Source organism: Schistocerca piceifrons, chromosome 4 (assembly GCF_021461385.2).
Source record: "Schistocerca piceifrons isolate TAMUIC-IGC-003096 chromosome 4, iqSchPice1.1, whole genome shotgun sequence".
Taxonomy (NCBI): Eukaryota; Metazoa; Arthropoda; class Insecta; order Orthoptera; family Acrididae; genus Schistocerca; species Schistocerca piceifrons.
Window position 1 is genome coordinate 761,072,294 of NC_060141.1, and position 16,221 is coordinate 761,088,514.

The 16,221-nt window shown below is 41.7% G+C and overlaps 1 protein-coding gene across 1 annotated transcript in view; it reads right to left on the reverse strand.

Annotated features, from left to right (window-relative positions):
* LOC124795391 (chymotrypsin-1-like) overlaps positions 1-16,221 on the reverse strand; it is a 191,291-nt gene that overhangs the window by 119,008 nt on the left and 56,062 nt on the right. The window lies entirely within an intron of this gene.

Here is a 16,221-nt window from a genome sequence, read left to right on the forward strand (position 1 = left end):
AATTGATTAATTTATTGTCATTTAATAATCTCTAACACAGTTCACAACAAAGGTACTTTTGCTCCCTTTAACATGACTTGCACCAATTTAGGTAACTCAGCAGGAAAAAAGGTACATTATAGATATCTGTGTTTAGGATGTAATGTCTTGTGTTGAGTAGGTTTACTATTAAGAATGTTACAGGGCTTGATTTAAAATGTCATTTCAAGTTTGATGCAGTGTCTTGGCAGCAATGATTTTCTATTATCATCATTCTATTCCATTTATCAGCCTTTTGTTTGTGGAGGAATCCCCAGCAATTAGGAGAAAGTGATAACCTACTTGGTAGTTTCATTTTTTCCTACAGCACCTATAATAGACAATATATGTTTACAGGTACTCATTTGAAGTGTGGAAACCTACAAGTACTAATACTGTTCAGAATTATAGTTTCTGATACTATCAAAGAATTGAATACCAGGCACTTCAAAATACAAGTGCACATTTTATGGAAGACAGACAACATGGCTGTCATTCGCACCTTCTGATAACATAGCATCACTGTTGTAAAGGCCAAAAATACAGCTGCAATTCTTTCTTCAAGTAACTGTGAGAATAGGTAAGTAACAATGATTTTGAGCTCACAAACTTACTTAACTCTCAAAATTAATAATAAGGCCTGTCTAGTTTAAGGGTCAGACTTCTTTGTTGTTGATGCTACCAATTTTTTGGAGTCATTAACATTTTGACATACCCTATTTGTCCAAAAAGTACCTGGACTGGTTTAATAAAAAAAGAGAGGGAAGTTAAGATGATCATTTTAATGCTTCAGGTGTTCTACATACTGGCTACACGTTTCACAGTGATGAGGATGTGTAGACAGTTTTGGATTCAGGGAGGAATCATGAGGGCTACAACATCCAATCCCCATACTGCAATTGAGAAAATTGTAGAAGTGTTTATATTTTTACTGGTCTATCAGTTCCAAATTTCACAATGAGTTTTCAGAGAATACATGGCACAAAGCCTAATATTCCAAAAAATGTTAAGGAACTGTATATAGTATTGTTGCAAAAGACGCTGAGTAGCAGTCACTGTGGTATGGTGGTTATGATACTAGACTGTTGTATGGAGGGTCATGAGTTCAAAACTCACCTGAACTGTAAAAATTTTAATTTCTATATGCAGTTCAAGTACATTCTAGAAGTATCCACAAATGTCAAGAAACATTGTACTGGAATGTTCTGTAACTGTATATATACTGTATGTGATCTGGCTGGAGGCAGTTCGCTTCACGCTCTTGTGTGTGCAAGTGCTAAATAAATCTTTGTTAAGGGAAGTTAGTGTTCATCATTCATCTAATTACACCTTCTTCTGTGTGACATTATCCTGGTGGAGACGTTGGGTATTGGGACTTGTGATAGCACACATTATTGACGATAAAGTGGCTCCCATCAGGCCACTACAGAGCTGCCGTTTATGTGGCAGGAAACCTGAGTTCGAGCCATATTCAACAGATCGCAATCTATCAGAGACAGAAGAAGAAGAGGACATTACGATGACAGCAACTGTGTGCCTCCACATGAGACATCCTTCTGGGTTCTCTGGTGATGATGGCCAAGATCCAAACAAGTGGCTGAAGGTATAAGAACGTATAGCCGAATTTAACAAATGGGATGACACCGTGTGTTTGGCTAACGTATTTTTCTATTTGGAGGGCACTGCTAAGCAATGGTATGAGAACAATGAGGAGAAGTTCACAGGCTGGGAAGTATTCCAAGTGGAACTGGGTAAATATTTTGCCGACACACGACGACAGAAGTACAAGGCAGAAGATAGATTAAAGTGCAGGGCACAGCATCCAGGAGAAACTACAGCATCCTACATTCAAGATGTCTTGGAGCCGTATAAAATTGTGGATCCTAGAATGCAGGAGGAAGATAATGTTGCACATCTCATTAAGGGTGTTGCTGAGGACATGTACCAAGCCCTACTCCTGAACGAGGTTTTGACAGCAGATGAATTCACAAAATGGTGCCAGTATATCGAGACAATGTATCAAAAAAGAATTACATGCAACAAGTTTGAACGGCTTCCAAACATCGTATCAATGTCTGTGATGGAGGAAGAAACTGATTTCACAAGTGTTCTTCATCAGATAGTGAGAGAGGGCATTCAGAATGCAGTTGGATTGCACGGCGAGCAAAAAACCGAGACACACGTCAAGAGGCCATAAGGGAGGAAATGGAACAGACATTGAACCAATCTCTCATCCTTGATTTCCCTTAAAATGGTGAAAAAGTCGAGACCCAGGTGAAGTTACATTCCTACATTGCTGCATGAGGAACCTGTTTGGGCACCAAGGAACACTGATGTCTGGAGGACCTAGGATAACCAACCAATATGTTTCCACTGTGGACGTCCGGGACATGTGGTGCACTATTGTTGATAAAGGCGGTGGATATTTGATGACACCCACATCATAAGACAGCAAACCAATCTTAGCCAATGCCAACTCTGGGACGACGAAGATGAACAAGAAGATTTGAGTGCAGGATGACGTAGGTCACCATTGCCAGAAGCTAGCCTCTGGACCGAAGAGAAAATTCCTCTGCCGTCGATCACTACAAGAATGATAGGAAACTATGTCAATATCCTCGTGGTTGGCCAACCAGCTCAAGCTCTTCTGGACTCTGGAGGATCATATTCAGTTATTTCGGAGAAGTACCATCGTCAGTCACAGAAAAGCATATTCGTCAACAACAAAACATCTGAAGGTAGCTAATGGGAAATGTGTAAAACCTACAGGAAGATGTGTCATTTGTGTGGGTATAAGTGGACATATACAGCCCTTAGAATTTATCATCTTACAATAGTGTAGTCATGATTTCATTCTTGGATGGGACTTTTTGAAAGTTTCTCAGGCAATTATAGATTGTGGTCACTCATAGATTATGCTAGACAAAATGAGATACTGAGGACAGGAAGATCCGCATACAAGTGTGTGGAGACTACCTGTGCTGGATAAAGTGATCATTCCTGCAGTCAGCACTAGAAAGGTAACTGTCATGTTTCATGCCATGCATCAACCCATGGATCGTGTAGTGGAATATAAGAGAAGCATACCATTGAAGACTAATGTGGTCATCCCAGCCTCTGTTGTCTCATTTAAGAACAGATTTGGTGAATTGTGGATACACAACTGTCACCGAGAACCGCAGATCCTTCCAAGATGCATGTGCATAGCAAACACTGAGCCATTAATTGTAGAACAGCTGAGCATCATAGAAACCTCCCATTCGGAGTCTGTGGGTGTAATGAGTGCTACCACTATGAGACAAGATATTCTAGCTCAACTATCACCACATCTCACTATGGAACAAAAGAAGAAGCTACTTGCCACTCTTCAAGAGTTCTCTGAATGCTTCAATCCACAGGTGAAGAGCAAATTAGACAAATCGATGGTGAAGCACCAAATTAACACTGGAGACTATCAACCAATAAGCCAGAGAGCATACCATGTGTCAGCAGTGGAAAGTTGAATAATTCATGATGAGGTAGAGAAAAGGATGGAGAATGACATCATTCAGCCTTCATAGAGCTCATGGTCATCACCAGCGGTTCTCATCAGGAAGAAGGATAGCAGTTGGCGCTTTTGTGTTGATTACAGGAAGCTTAATAAGATAACTACAAAGGACATTTACATTCTTCCACGAATTGGCGATACACTAGGTGTCTGAAGGGGCTAGGTTTTTTCTCAGCCATGGACATGTTACTGGCAAATTGAAGTAGATGAGGGTAATGGTGAGAAAACTGCATTCATCACCCATGAGGGCCAGTATGAGTTTAAAGTAATGCCGTTTGGTTTGTGTAATGCACCAGCACCTTTTGAATGGATGATGGATAATCTTCTAAGTCACCTGAAGTGGACAATGTGGCTTTGTTATTTAGATGACATTATAGTGTTCTCAGAGACATTTGATGAACACATAAAAAGACTGAGGGCCGTTCTTAAGTGTCTCCAACAAGGTGGACTGAAACTTAATCCCAGAAAGTGCCTCTTCGGAGCAAAAGAAATCAAAATCAAACAAAGATGTGCGGCCAGACACAGAAAAGGTGAGATCTATAATGGAATTTCCTATTCCTAAAAGTATTATAGATGTGAGAAGCTTTCTTGGATTATGTTCTTATTACCACCACTTTATCAAAGACTTTTGTATCAAAGCCAGGCCACTCTAAGAGTTGTTAAAAGCTAATGCTAAATTTATCTGGGGTGGTGCTCAACAAGTTTCTTTTGATGTGATGCAAAAAGCTCTGATGACTAACCCTGTACTTGGTGTGTATGATGAGAGAGCACCTACAGAACTACACACAGATGCCAGTGGGTATGCTGTTATGGTGCAGATTTTGTATGGAAAAGAGAAGGTTATAGCCTATGATTCTAGGACACTTACAAAAGCTAAGAGAAACCACTCAACTACAGAAAGAGAATGTCTTGCTGTGATATGGGCCATGTGCAAATTTTGGCATTATCTCTATGTAAGGACATTCACAGTTGTTACAGACCATTAATCACTTTGTTGCTTGACAGGTCTTAAGTATCCAACAGGATGACTTGTCAAATGGGCACTATGCCTTCAAGAGTATGACATTACCATAGTGTACAAAAGTGGAAGAAAACACCAAGATACTGACTGTCTCTCAAGAAACCCTGTGCAAAACCATCAAGATTTTGATGAAGATAGTGACTGTCTTGCTGCACTCCAGGATCTCTCTGCTGAGCAGAAGAAGGATGCCAAGGTATCTCAAATTATGCTTGCCTTAAATTGGTCAGAGGATGTGAAAGAACAGTTTAAGGTAGTTAATGGATTACTTTGCAAGAAAAACTTTGATCCGTTTGTCTATCAGTGATTCCTAAACACATGCGCGTAGATGTTCTACAGAAATTCCATAACACACCTGATGCTAGACATTTAGGATTTATTAACACATATGATAGGATCTGCAAGAGATTTTTCTGACCAGGTTTATTTAGGAGTTTCCGTCACTATGTGTCGCACTGTCAAGAGTGCCAGAGGAGAAAGGCAGTTCCTTAGAAACCACCTGGTCATTTCATACCAATTCCACCAGCCAAAATGCCTTTCCAGCATGTTGGGATTGACCTCCTCAGACAATTTCCAACGTCTGGTAGTGGCAATATATGGATTATTGTTTGCACTGCTTATTGGACATTCTACGCCATTACAAAAGCTGTGAAAACATCCAAAGCATTCTAGGTAGCCAAATTCATCATGGAAGACATTGTATTAAAACACAGAGCCCCAAGATCATTAATTATGGATCGAGGGAAAGTATTTCAATTGAATTTTGTGACAGAGATAAACTGTCGGTGCAACATTACTCATCACATGATGACTGCCTACCATCTGCAAACTAATGGGCTTACTGAATGCCTTAATAAGACATTGGCTGACATGCTATCAATTTTCATCAGTGATGAGCAGAGCAACTGGGATGAGGTGATGTTTGCCTACAACACTGGCAAACAAGACACCACAGAATTTACGCCATTTTTCCTGGTGCATGGGCATGAGGCGACTACGATGATGGACACTGTGTTTCCCTTACATCCTGATGACATGGACAATGACTACATTGGCCAGGTGTTAACCAGATCTGAGGAAGCTCGGCAGTTAGCTCAACTCCACACTCTGCAGGCTCAAGGAAACAATCGACAAAGGTATGATGCGAGCCACCACCCTATTTTCTAACAGCCCTGTGACCTTGTCTGCATCTTCACTCCTGTTCGGAAGGTTGGTCTCTCTGAAGCTCCTCAGACACTACTTTGGACCTTATAAGTTTGTAAGACAGTTGTCTGATGTTATTTATGCAGTTGAAGATTTCGACCCTGACACAAGACAACGAAATATCGGAGATACGGTCCACGTCCTTCGAATGAAGCCTTATAAGGATCCTGCAACCCAGGGTAAAATCGAAGCTCCAGTGACAGGCAACAAATGGAAAGGTGATGAAGAGCATAGCAGCAAAGTAAGTTCTAAGAAGATCGCCACCAGGGTGAACATCAGCCATCGGGAGTCAGAGTATGCAGGACTGATGACTCGTTTCCGGACTAGGAGGATGTAACACTGAGATGCTGTTCTCTTAAGGAGGGAGCAATATCACAGAAGAAGCTGAGTAGAATAGTTACTGTATTGTTCACAAATCTTTAACATCATGCAGTGCGTCAGCAACCGTATATGTATAGAAAATAAACAATTTTTTTCAGCCTTCAGTTGCAAGGTAATTTTTTACTCGTTTACCTAGGTTTGGATTCCATTAATGGAACCTTCTTCAGAACCTATGAATTAAACCACATACAGACATATATTACTCACTGAATTGCATCATCAGTCTAATGATTGAATAATAAAGAATTGTGATACTTACAAAAATTAAATTATTTTAAGAGCCAAACACTGGCCATATCACAGATTAAAAATTAAAACAATAAATACGCATAATCATAAGATTATGTCTGTCAAGATTAAAACCATTAAGGCGAACGTAGACGGAGCTACGCCGGCCAGAAATAAGGACCACATGTGAGCGGCGCAGAAACCTAGGCGTCGCGAGCAATTTCGAGGCGAGGCGAGGCCGCAGCCAAGTGCATGCGCGAGTGCAAGTGCAAGCGCAGGCGCGAGAGACAAATTGTCTCAAAATTATTTAGAGCACATATACGTACAAACAAAATGTGACTGAAAGCCATCCTACAAATGGACAAACCTATCTATTGGTATGGCAACATTAAACAATTTACCTGAGAACAAACTACAAAGCCAAGGTACAAAAATTTTTTTTTACATTTAAATATTATAGTAAGAGGGTGAAGCCTCGCTACAGTGACTAAAAAATTAGTGTCAAAACCATGCGTGCTAAGCATAAAATGTCTTTAACATAAAAACGGCTTAGCAACTATGTGTCATTAACAAGCATATTACGAAATACAAAGACACACATGTTCAATCGCACTATAATAAAGGGACAAAGCAGATAGGGAAACAGCATCGGCCATTCGAGGCGGACTGTGGGTCAACTCCACTGGAGTAAAGGTTGAAATTCTTTGAAATAACTTCTATTTTTTAGTTGCAACTGATCATTAAGTAAGTTGTCTCTATCAATAATAAGATGTTTAAAAATTTGCAATTATTCGAGGGTGTCTAGCCTACATCCCTTGGCTTCATTATGCAAAAGCACTGCGTCTTTTAGAGGCTTGGGAGCATGCGCCTTTTGGACCAGATGTTCAGCAAATGTAGATCCTCGTGTTCCATCACCGCTTTTTGTCGGCAGATGCTCTTTAAACCTAACTGACAGGCCGTTCCTGTCTGGCCAATGTAATAGGAAGGACATTCAGCACATGTGATCTTATACACACCTGACAGCGATGATTTATCTGTACCTTTATCCAGAGAATGAACTAAATTCTTTTTGAGGTTGTTGGTGATAGAGTATGAAACTTTACACCCTAGGTTTTTTAATAAATGACCTACCTTACAGGATATGTTACCTATAAAGGGAACTGATATGTATTTCGTTGCCTGGTGTTGATTGTGGGTACCTGAACTGGAAAGGGTGGTAGTCTTCTTTCATGTTTTTTTGTTGAACAACTGTCTCACTATACTGAGATTATATCCATTATTCTGAGCGATGTTTTCGAGGACTTTTAATTCGTTCTGTAAGTTGACTGGCAAAAGCGGAATGGAAAGGGCTCGATGGATACTCGAGTGAAAATATTCTATGCGAGATATGTAGATGACTTGCTGTTTGTGTTTGAAGGTTCCCATGAAGAGCTAGAACTGTTATTTACCACTTTCAATAACCTCCATGAAAAAATCAGTTTCACGCAAGAAAATCAGACAGCTGATAGGACCTTAGACTATCTCGACCTGACTCTATCCATTATTGGCAACAAAATAGATTTCAAAATTTTTCGGAAAGCAACCTATTCCGACATCATCATCCCAGCTGATTCCACCCACCCTCAGGCCCTTAAAATGGCCTTTTTTCACTCGAGTATCCATCGAGCCCTTTCCATTCCGCTTTCGCCAGGTCCGTGCAAGTGCGAGAACACGCCGAGACCACTGGTAGCACACATGGACTGCCAGATCGAAGGCCTGTGGTCACGAGGGTCATCGGAAACTGGATCCTGCAAGTTTTAAGTTGAGTGATTTGGATTCAAGTAGGGAAACCTGCACCATTGTGAGATCTTGTAATTCTCCAGTGACTTGAGTTCGTGTTGCTGCTCATAGTGTTGCCAAGGTGAAGAGCAGCGAGTGGAGTGCTTGGGGAAGGCAGATCTGATTAGCTTTCCTGGACTCCTAATTACTATTTACTGTGTTCAGTTTGTTACTATTTGTTAACTTCAACCAGTGGTATTTTTCCTGCCTCATAGCCACTAATGCCCCAGTTACCTTCCCTGGGAGTTAGTGTATGTAACGGCAGTGTACATTTCCTCGCCTTGCCGCTGCTGTCCAGTGAGGCATGTGGTTTTGACAGCTTTCTTGACTGTGGGTTGGTTTGTGATTCTTCTACTCTGGTGGTAGTGATTCCTTTCTCGTTCTGGGCACTCTAGGCACAGTATTGTGCGGGTGGAGTCCAAACCGCATTTAGGCTGCAAGCCAATCCATGTGGCTAGTCCCTCACTAAAGCAACTGGCATATTTTTACACCCTTGCATTTGGTTTATTGAACATCAGGTAGTGTCAGCAAGATTATCATTAGTTATTCGTTAGACTGCCAATAGTCTGAGTTACCATCTTGTGAAGTGAATGCCACTCTTGGCTGCCTATCTCATTACTCATGAAAGTCTTTTTTTACCAGACCCACTCAGAGGTCGATTCCTGATGCACTGTGTGTGACTGGCCTTTGTGTTTTATTATTGTATTTGCTGTTTTATTGTTTGTTTCTGAATTTTTTATATAATTTCCATTCTTGGTGTTGCAGCAGGTTTAAATGGTTGTGCTACCAAGTTTACCATCATTTTGTCTCACCTGTGTGGTGATCAGTTGCCTGTCCTTGTAAATTAACCTTGCTATTGCATTGCTGTTTTACAGTATGTTCTTAAATTTTTTTATAATTGCTGTTCTTGGTGTTAAAGGCCCTCAGCCATGACTGTGGTTACTTGCCTTAAAATTCTAATTGGGATCACATTGGCTTGTTTCCAAAACATTATTTGCTGTGCCTGCATTTAATGCTCATTTGGTAAATTGTAATGCACTGAAAGCACTATTAATTACACAGTTGTTTATTCCTTCATTAGTAATGTGTGATATCTTTTTTTTATTGCTGTGTCTGGATTTACCATTTTAAAATAAATGTGTGTAATTGCAAAAGGGAACCAGCAGTAACTGATTACTGCCCCGTCCACAATCGTAACTGAATCCTGCCTTCCCTTGACCACCAGGTCTCAGATGTTCACCATGACTGTCTCAATGCAGGATAGTGCTCTGCTTGTAAAGCTGTATTACAAGAATGATGACTGTGCACACATCACTCTGCAGAAGTTCCAGACACTGAAGCATTTGAAAACATGCATTGGTCCGATGACTACAATGGGTCTGGAGAAAATGGTTTGTAAATTCAAAAAGATGGGTTCTTTTGGTGTGCAACCTGGTAGAGGGAGGAAACGAATGGATTTGATGTCTGTGGAAACAGTGGCCACAGTACTGCAGGAGGAGATGAGCGGTGGTGTGCAAACGTGTAGTGCATGGATAATTGCCCGATCGTTGGACATACCCTTGGGCATGGTGAGTAAAATCCTATGAAACATCCTTCTTTGCTATCCATTCAAAATTACCCATGTGCATGAGTTGCTCCCTGTTGACCTGTCAGCAAGAGAAAGAAACCTTTGCTTTAGAATTTCTTGCTCGCATGGAAGTGGACAATGATTGGCCCTGGAAGATTTTGTGGATAGACGAAGACCACTTCCATGTGACAGATATGTCAATACACAGAATTGTCAAATATGGGCAACAGAAAATCCACATGCAAATCAACCATTACCACCTCATCCTGAAAAGGTCACTGTGTGGTGTGGGTTTACGGCATCATTTATCATAGGGCCATACTTTTTCGAAGAGACAGTTGCTTCTGGTCCAGTTACCCGTTCCGTCACTGGTAACCGCTATCTGTGGCTTTTGTGCAACCACATCATTCCAGCTCTCCAATAGCATGGATGCGTGGATATGATCATTTTTGTGCAAGATGGCGCACCTCTGCACATTGCAAATCCAGTTAAGCAGCTGCTGAAGTGCCATTTTGATAATGCTAGAATTATCAGCTGCCATTTCCCTACAGCCTGGCCATCGTGATGACATGATCTTAATCATTGTGAGTTCTGGCTGTGGGGCTGTCTGAAAGATGTTGGGTTCAGCGTTCCAATTGCAAACTTAGCTGTATGCACTGCACAACACATTCTAACCTGACCCCGGAAACACTTGATCAGTTGTGGAACATGCTGTTTCTCGATTTCAACTTGTTGCGGAAAATGGTGGACAGCATGTTGAATGTTTTGTGCCAGTCACATGGAAATTAATAACCCAATTTGATTTTAACTTGTGCTTTTTATGCAGTTTTTTTGCCTCAGGACAATTAAACCGATGTGATTGATGCTTTTTATGCAGTTTTTGGCTTCAGGACAATTAAAAACGGATGTGAGTGATGCTTTTTATGCAGTTTTTGGCGTCAGGGCAGTTAAAAACCGATTTTTTTCATCCAATGTGATATGACCTTGCTGTGGTGCATGGGCTACATAACTAACAGTATCACACCTGTACACCCATGCACACTGAGTAGTACTGTTTGACTCTCAGACATACACCCTAGGCATTGTTGTATGATTCATTTGTCATTTGTATCCAACCACTATTAAATTATGATGCTTGCAGCACCATCTATTGCTCTATTTTGTAACTATTTATTTTTCCTCTGCCATATATTTCCCCCTTCTCTGATAATATTCTGTTGCAATTTGACGTCATTCTGACCAGTGGTGTTATTTCTACAGCAGTTTGAAAGTTTAACTTTAATTATAATCACCCTGTATTTTAAGTTGTTATTAGAATTTTAAATTAACTACCTTATTTCTCAACGTTTTGGGTGTATGCTTTTCTGCAAACAAACACAAAACTACAGAGAGGTTTCAATATTTATTCAAAGTGAGATAAATCTGCAACATACTGTTCTTAGCATTGATGACTACAGCATAGAGAGTGTACTGGATGTGGCTCCTGTTTTATTGCCCAAACTAAAAATTATAATTTTATTTGTATACCAACACCAGACAATGATATTAAAGCATTTGTCTGTAAAAAGTAAAATAAAATAGATTAGAGCAACATTTGATGTGTCTCTGAATGATGCTCAAATCACATGCAGCAAAGAAATGCTGACTGAAAATTTAAAGTGTAATGTTTAACTTAGAATCTTAGAATTTTATAGAGTAGTATGGGATATTCGTTTTATGTATTATGCAGACTGTGTAGTCTGCTGTTGTATGGCACTGACATATGTATATCATTTATATCTGATGGCATTAAAACGTTTCAACAATTTTTCAGTCTCAAAAATATTTTGATAGAGAATTCTTCAAATATTAGGAAACAGAATGCATGTGCCTTCTCAACTGGCACCTCATTTTCTGTTCACATAAGTTTTTAGTTGATTTAACAATGTTGACAGGCAAGTCCTTGGAGGTTATGCTTCATAGCTTACTGTAGCAGCAGCTGGAAGGGCAGAGGCATGTAGAATTTAAACAGTAGGAGTACACAGCCATGTTGGACAGTGTGTTGATCAGCCCCTTTGCAAGAGCTCAGTGATGGCTGGCTCATCCACCTTCTTTCCCCTCTTATGTTGAGGCTGCTGAGGACTGGGAGTCATATGAGAAATATCTACAACAATACTTCACAGCCTTCAATGTAAAGGACATTGATTCCATCAAAGCTCTCTTTCTGTCATGGATATCACCCCCAAATGTACCAGTTTTTAGGAAAGTTAGCTCTCTTCAGGATCCTCTGTTGCTTTCATTTGCTGAAACATATCACTTGGTGTCATTTTATCACCAGCATACTCATATTATTTCTACAAGAGTGGAGTTTTAGCAGTGCAGGAAGCAATTATATCAGGTTTGGACTGCAGAGTTTCAAGATCTTAATCAAAAGTGCTGTGTCATTACTTCTTATTCTAAGGCATCTTACATTAATGCAATGGTTACAGATGCTATTATTTGATTGGCTCCCAATACAGAAGTCCACCAACTGGTATTATAATTTGAAGACCCCACTCTGGAAGAAGTCCTCTCTGTTGCACAATTGTTTGAAGTTTCTTGTGTGGTGGGCTATCACCTGCATTCCTGAGCAAATATGGTCACTGTCAGCTTAGGTTGTCACTGGCAGTCCAGCACAGCTTCGGAAGCACACATCACAGCAGTGTAGCACACCAGGCTGTTGTGCTCCGTACAAACACATCCACAGTGGACTGGCGTATTTGAAGCGCCTGTCTTCCTACCCTGCTTGTTTTTTCAATGTGATAGCTGGCCTGCCCTAAGCATTAGTCTTCTTAAAACCACTGTATGAAGAAATGACAGACACATCGAAGTGCTATGCCATGCCCAGTCAGCTCAGGTTATGGCCTCAACCTCTCGTTCTATGGACACTAACATTGTCAGCCCTGTGTGCAACAATCTTGCAACTGTTTCTAACAAGCTGTTCACCAGTGTGACTATTAATGGGAAACACCCCTACAGTTAGAAGTGGATATAGGTACAATGGCATAGATTATTAATTCTAACATGTATCTGTGCCTCAGCTCCCCTCTGTTCTCTCCTACCTTGCACCATCTTGTCAGTTGTAGCAGACAATAAATCCCTATTCTTGGACAGTTTACAGCAGAAATGGCATACAAGGTGGTGGTCTGCCCACTTACTTTCCTTGTGCTGGATAATTCTTTGTGGCAAATTTATTTGATTTGGATGCTTTTATGTCATTTGGGTTGATGGTTGCAGATTCATTTAATGTAGTTTCTGATCTTGTTCCATATCAGGAATTGAATGCACTTTGAAAGGAATTTTCTGACATTTTTCATCTGGGTCAGGCAATAGTGCAGATTTTACAGTGCACATTACTCTTAAGCCCTCAGTGCAATCTCATTTCTTCAGAGCCAGACAGATGCCACTTGCACTATGTGGCAAAGTAAAGGATGTCACTGAGTTAACATCATCCACCCAGTGGCTACACCAATAGTGATTATCAAGAAACTGACTGGTAGGCACCATCTATGGTCACTACATACCCCATTGCACATCCAGAAGAAGTGATGACAACACTGTTGGGGGGAGAGAGGACAGTATTTTTCAAAGCTGGATCTGTCAGAGGTGTATTTACAACTACTTGGAGTCAACATGCCCCAAGGTACAACTGACTGGTTTTGGGGGTCATGAGTGCTCTGGCCCTTTTTCAGTGCTTTTTTGAGCTACTTGCACAATGTGTTCTTTGTTGTATGAACTACCTTGACAACATTGTTGTCACAGGTTTTACCACTGAGGAACATCTACGGAACCTTAGGCTTCTGTTTCAGACCATGCAGGATGCAGGTCTCAAGTGCAGTCTGGATAATTTACAAGTCTTCTAGCCCTCTATTGAATACCTGGGACACACAACTCCCCATTAGGAGAACCATCCAGTAAACAGTCATGTTGTGTCTTTTGAGGCCCTCCCTCGACATTCCAAGGTAACAGAGGTACAGGCATTTGTAGTAAAGTTACTTATTACCACAAATTTATCCCACAGGGAGCTACTGTGGCATATCCTCTAAATCAGTTACTGAAAATTGATGTGTCATTTCTTTGGGTACCAACATGTGACTGAGCATTCACAAATATGGAGCCCAGTCCTTTTTGGTTCTGTGCCTGGCCACCATTCAGCTGGGCAGACAGCTTGCTGTGGCTACGGATGCATCCAGATATGGCCTGGGGGCCCCATAATGGCCCATCACAATTTCAGCAGTTCAGAACAGCCAGTTTCACTGAATGCAAAGATGCTCAATGTTGTCCAGAAGAGTTCTTTTCAAATCAAGAAGGGGACACTTGCAATTATTCATGCAATCAGGAAGTTACAAGTGTTCCTATATGGTACCAAGTTTCACCTGGTCACAGATCAGAAGCCTTTTGTGTCCCTCTTTAGCCCCATGGTGAATTTGCTGGACAAGATGGTACATAGACTTCAGCAGTGAGCACTATTTCTCAGTTGTTATTACTATGAGATCCACTTCCTCTTGATGGCTCAGGATTCCAATGCAGATGCTCTCTCGCATCTCCCTATGGTTGTTGACCCCAGTTCCAACAAGGAAAAAATCGCTTGTTTCTACCTCAATGAAGAAGCTCAGTGAACTGTGGATGATTTCTCTATTAGAAGGTCCTAAGACACATGTGCTGTCAGCTCAGACCCTGTTCTCCACTAGGTGCGGCAGCATATTCAGAGGGGTAGCTGGAATTCCCTATGGCTCAGATGTTGAGTCCATCTGTAATTATCTTGTGCTGCTCCATATACTTGCTTTCACTGATGGTGTAATTTTACAACAACAGAAGAGGCAGTGGCATGAGTGGTCATCCCGGTGTCTGTCAGGTGGGACATCCTTTGTCTCTTGCGCCATGGTCAGTGGGAGAGGGAAGAAAGATGCTGGTTTGCCAACGCATTTCCTGACTAAGACTCAATTGCTAGATTGAACATCTAACTGCTGCTTGTCCCAAGTGTGCAGTACACCATGCTGCACCCCAGCACTATTGCTTGCCGGAACCTCCACAACCATGGGAGCACATCTACCTAGAATTCAAAGGTCCCTTTTTGGACACATGTTGGTTGATGGTCATAGGTGCCTGCTCCCAGTTTCCATACATCATAATTGTCATTCCACAATAGCAGAATCAATGGTGCAGGTCCTCACCTGGATCTTCTCCACAGAAGGCCTCTCCCACACCCTTGTCATGGATGATGGCCCACAGTTCAGTTCAGACTTTTCGAGATTTTTGTGCACAAATTAGTATCCACCATGTCAGAGCACCCCCATTTTACCATCAGTTCAACAGGGAGGGAGTTGCCTCCTATTGACTTTCAAAATGCAAATGAAGAAGTACATCAGAGATGCCCCTACCGAAGAGGCACCACACTGTTTCTTAGGTCTTACAAATCCATGCCAACCATTGGGAAGAGCCTATATGAGCTACTGCACAGGTACAAACTGTGCATGGAGCTGAATTTCTTGCTGTCCACCCCACACCTGCCTAGGTGCCTCTGTCACCACATTACGCACTATAGACCCCCATCTAGGCTTGCACCTTTGGTCACCACGACTGTTGGATTCGAGTGGTCGTCTGTGCCCAGTGGGGTCAGTGAGTCTTCACACTGCAAAAGGAGGTTGGACTGACAGCCTGCCATTGCAAGCAACTATGCGTGCTGGTTGAGGACTTACCTCCGCTGCACCCACACATACCTCCCAAGCCTTCCACTCTCCTGACGTCTGAGATTCCATCTTCTCTGTCTCAGTGCCCTCCATGTCTGGCCTTGCACCATTGTGCAGCCACCCATGATCGACTCACTGCTGCCAGTGGCCTGCTCTCTGGATGCAGCCAACAGGGAACCCTGCCCACACCGAGAGTCCCCATAGACTGTGCTCAGGAGAAAACAGCTGTCACTTTGCTGGGTAGCATGCGGCATCCCAAGCTGAGGAGGAGATATGCTAGGGTTACACAATTTCACAATTGCCCTCCAATGGGAGAGGATTGTGATAACCCTATGTTACCACTCATATCATATAACTACATTGGCTGCCACTACTGTAATGGGATGCGAGGTACCGGCATGAATTGCTCCAATTCACCTTGCCCACATCAGCACCCAGTGGCAAAGGTCCAGCCTGAAGGTGGGAACATGATCAAATATTGAAGAAAGCACTGTATCAGATTTGGTGTGGGCAGCCAACAGACAGTGCCACGTGGAGGGACTGACATGCAGTCTACCTGGTATAATCCCAGAGCAGAGTGGACATGGCTTCATTTTGTTATTGAGTTTTCACATTTTAACTTGGTTCTGCTCTCAGGTCTCTATTGTAGTGGATTCAGCCTGGCATTATACTCAAACTGTGTGTTGAACTTCTGAATGTTTCCTCATTAAAGTGATATACACTGTAGGCACAT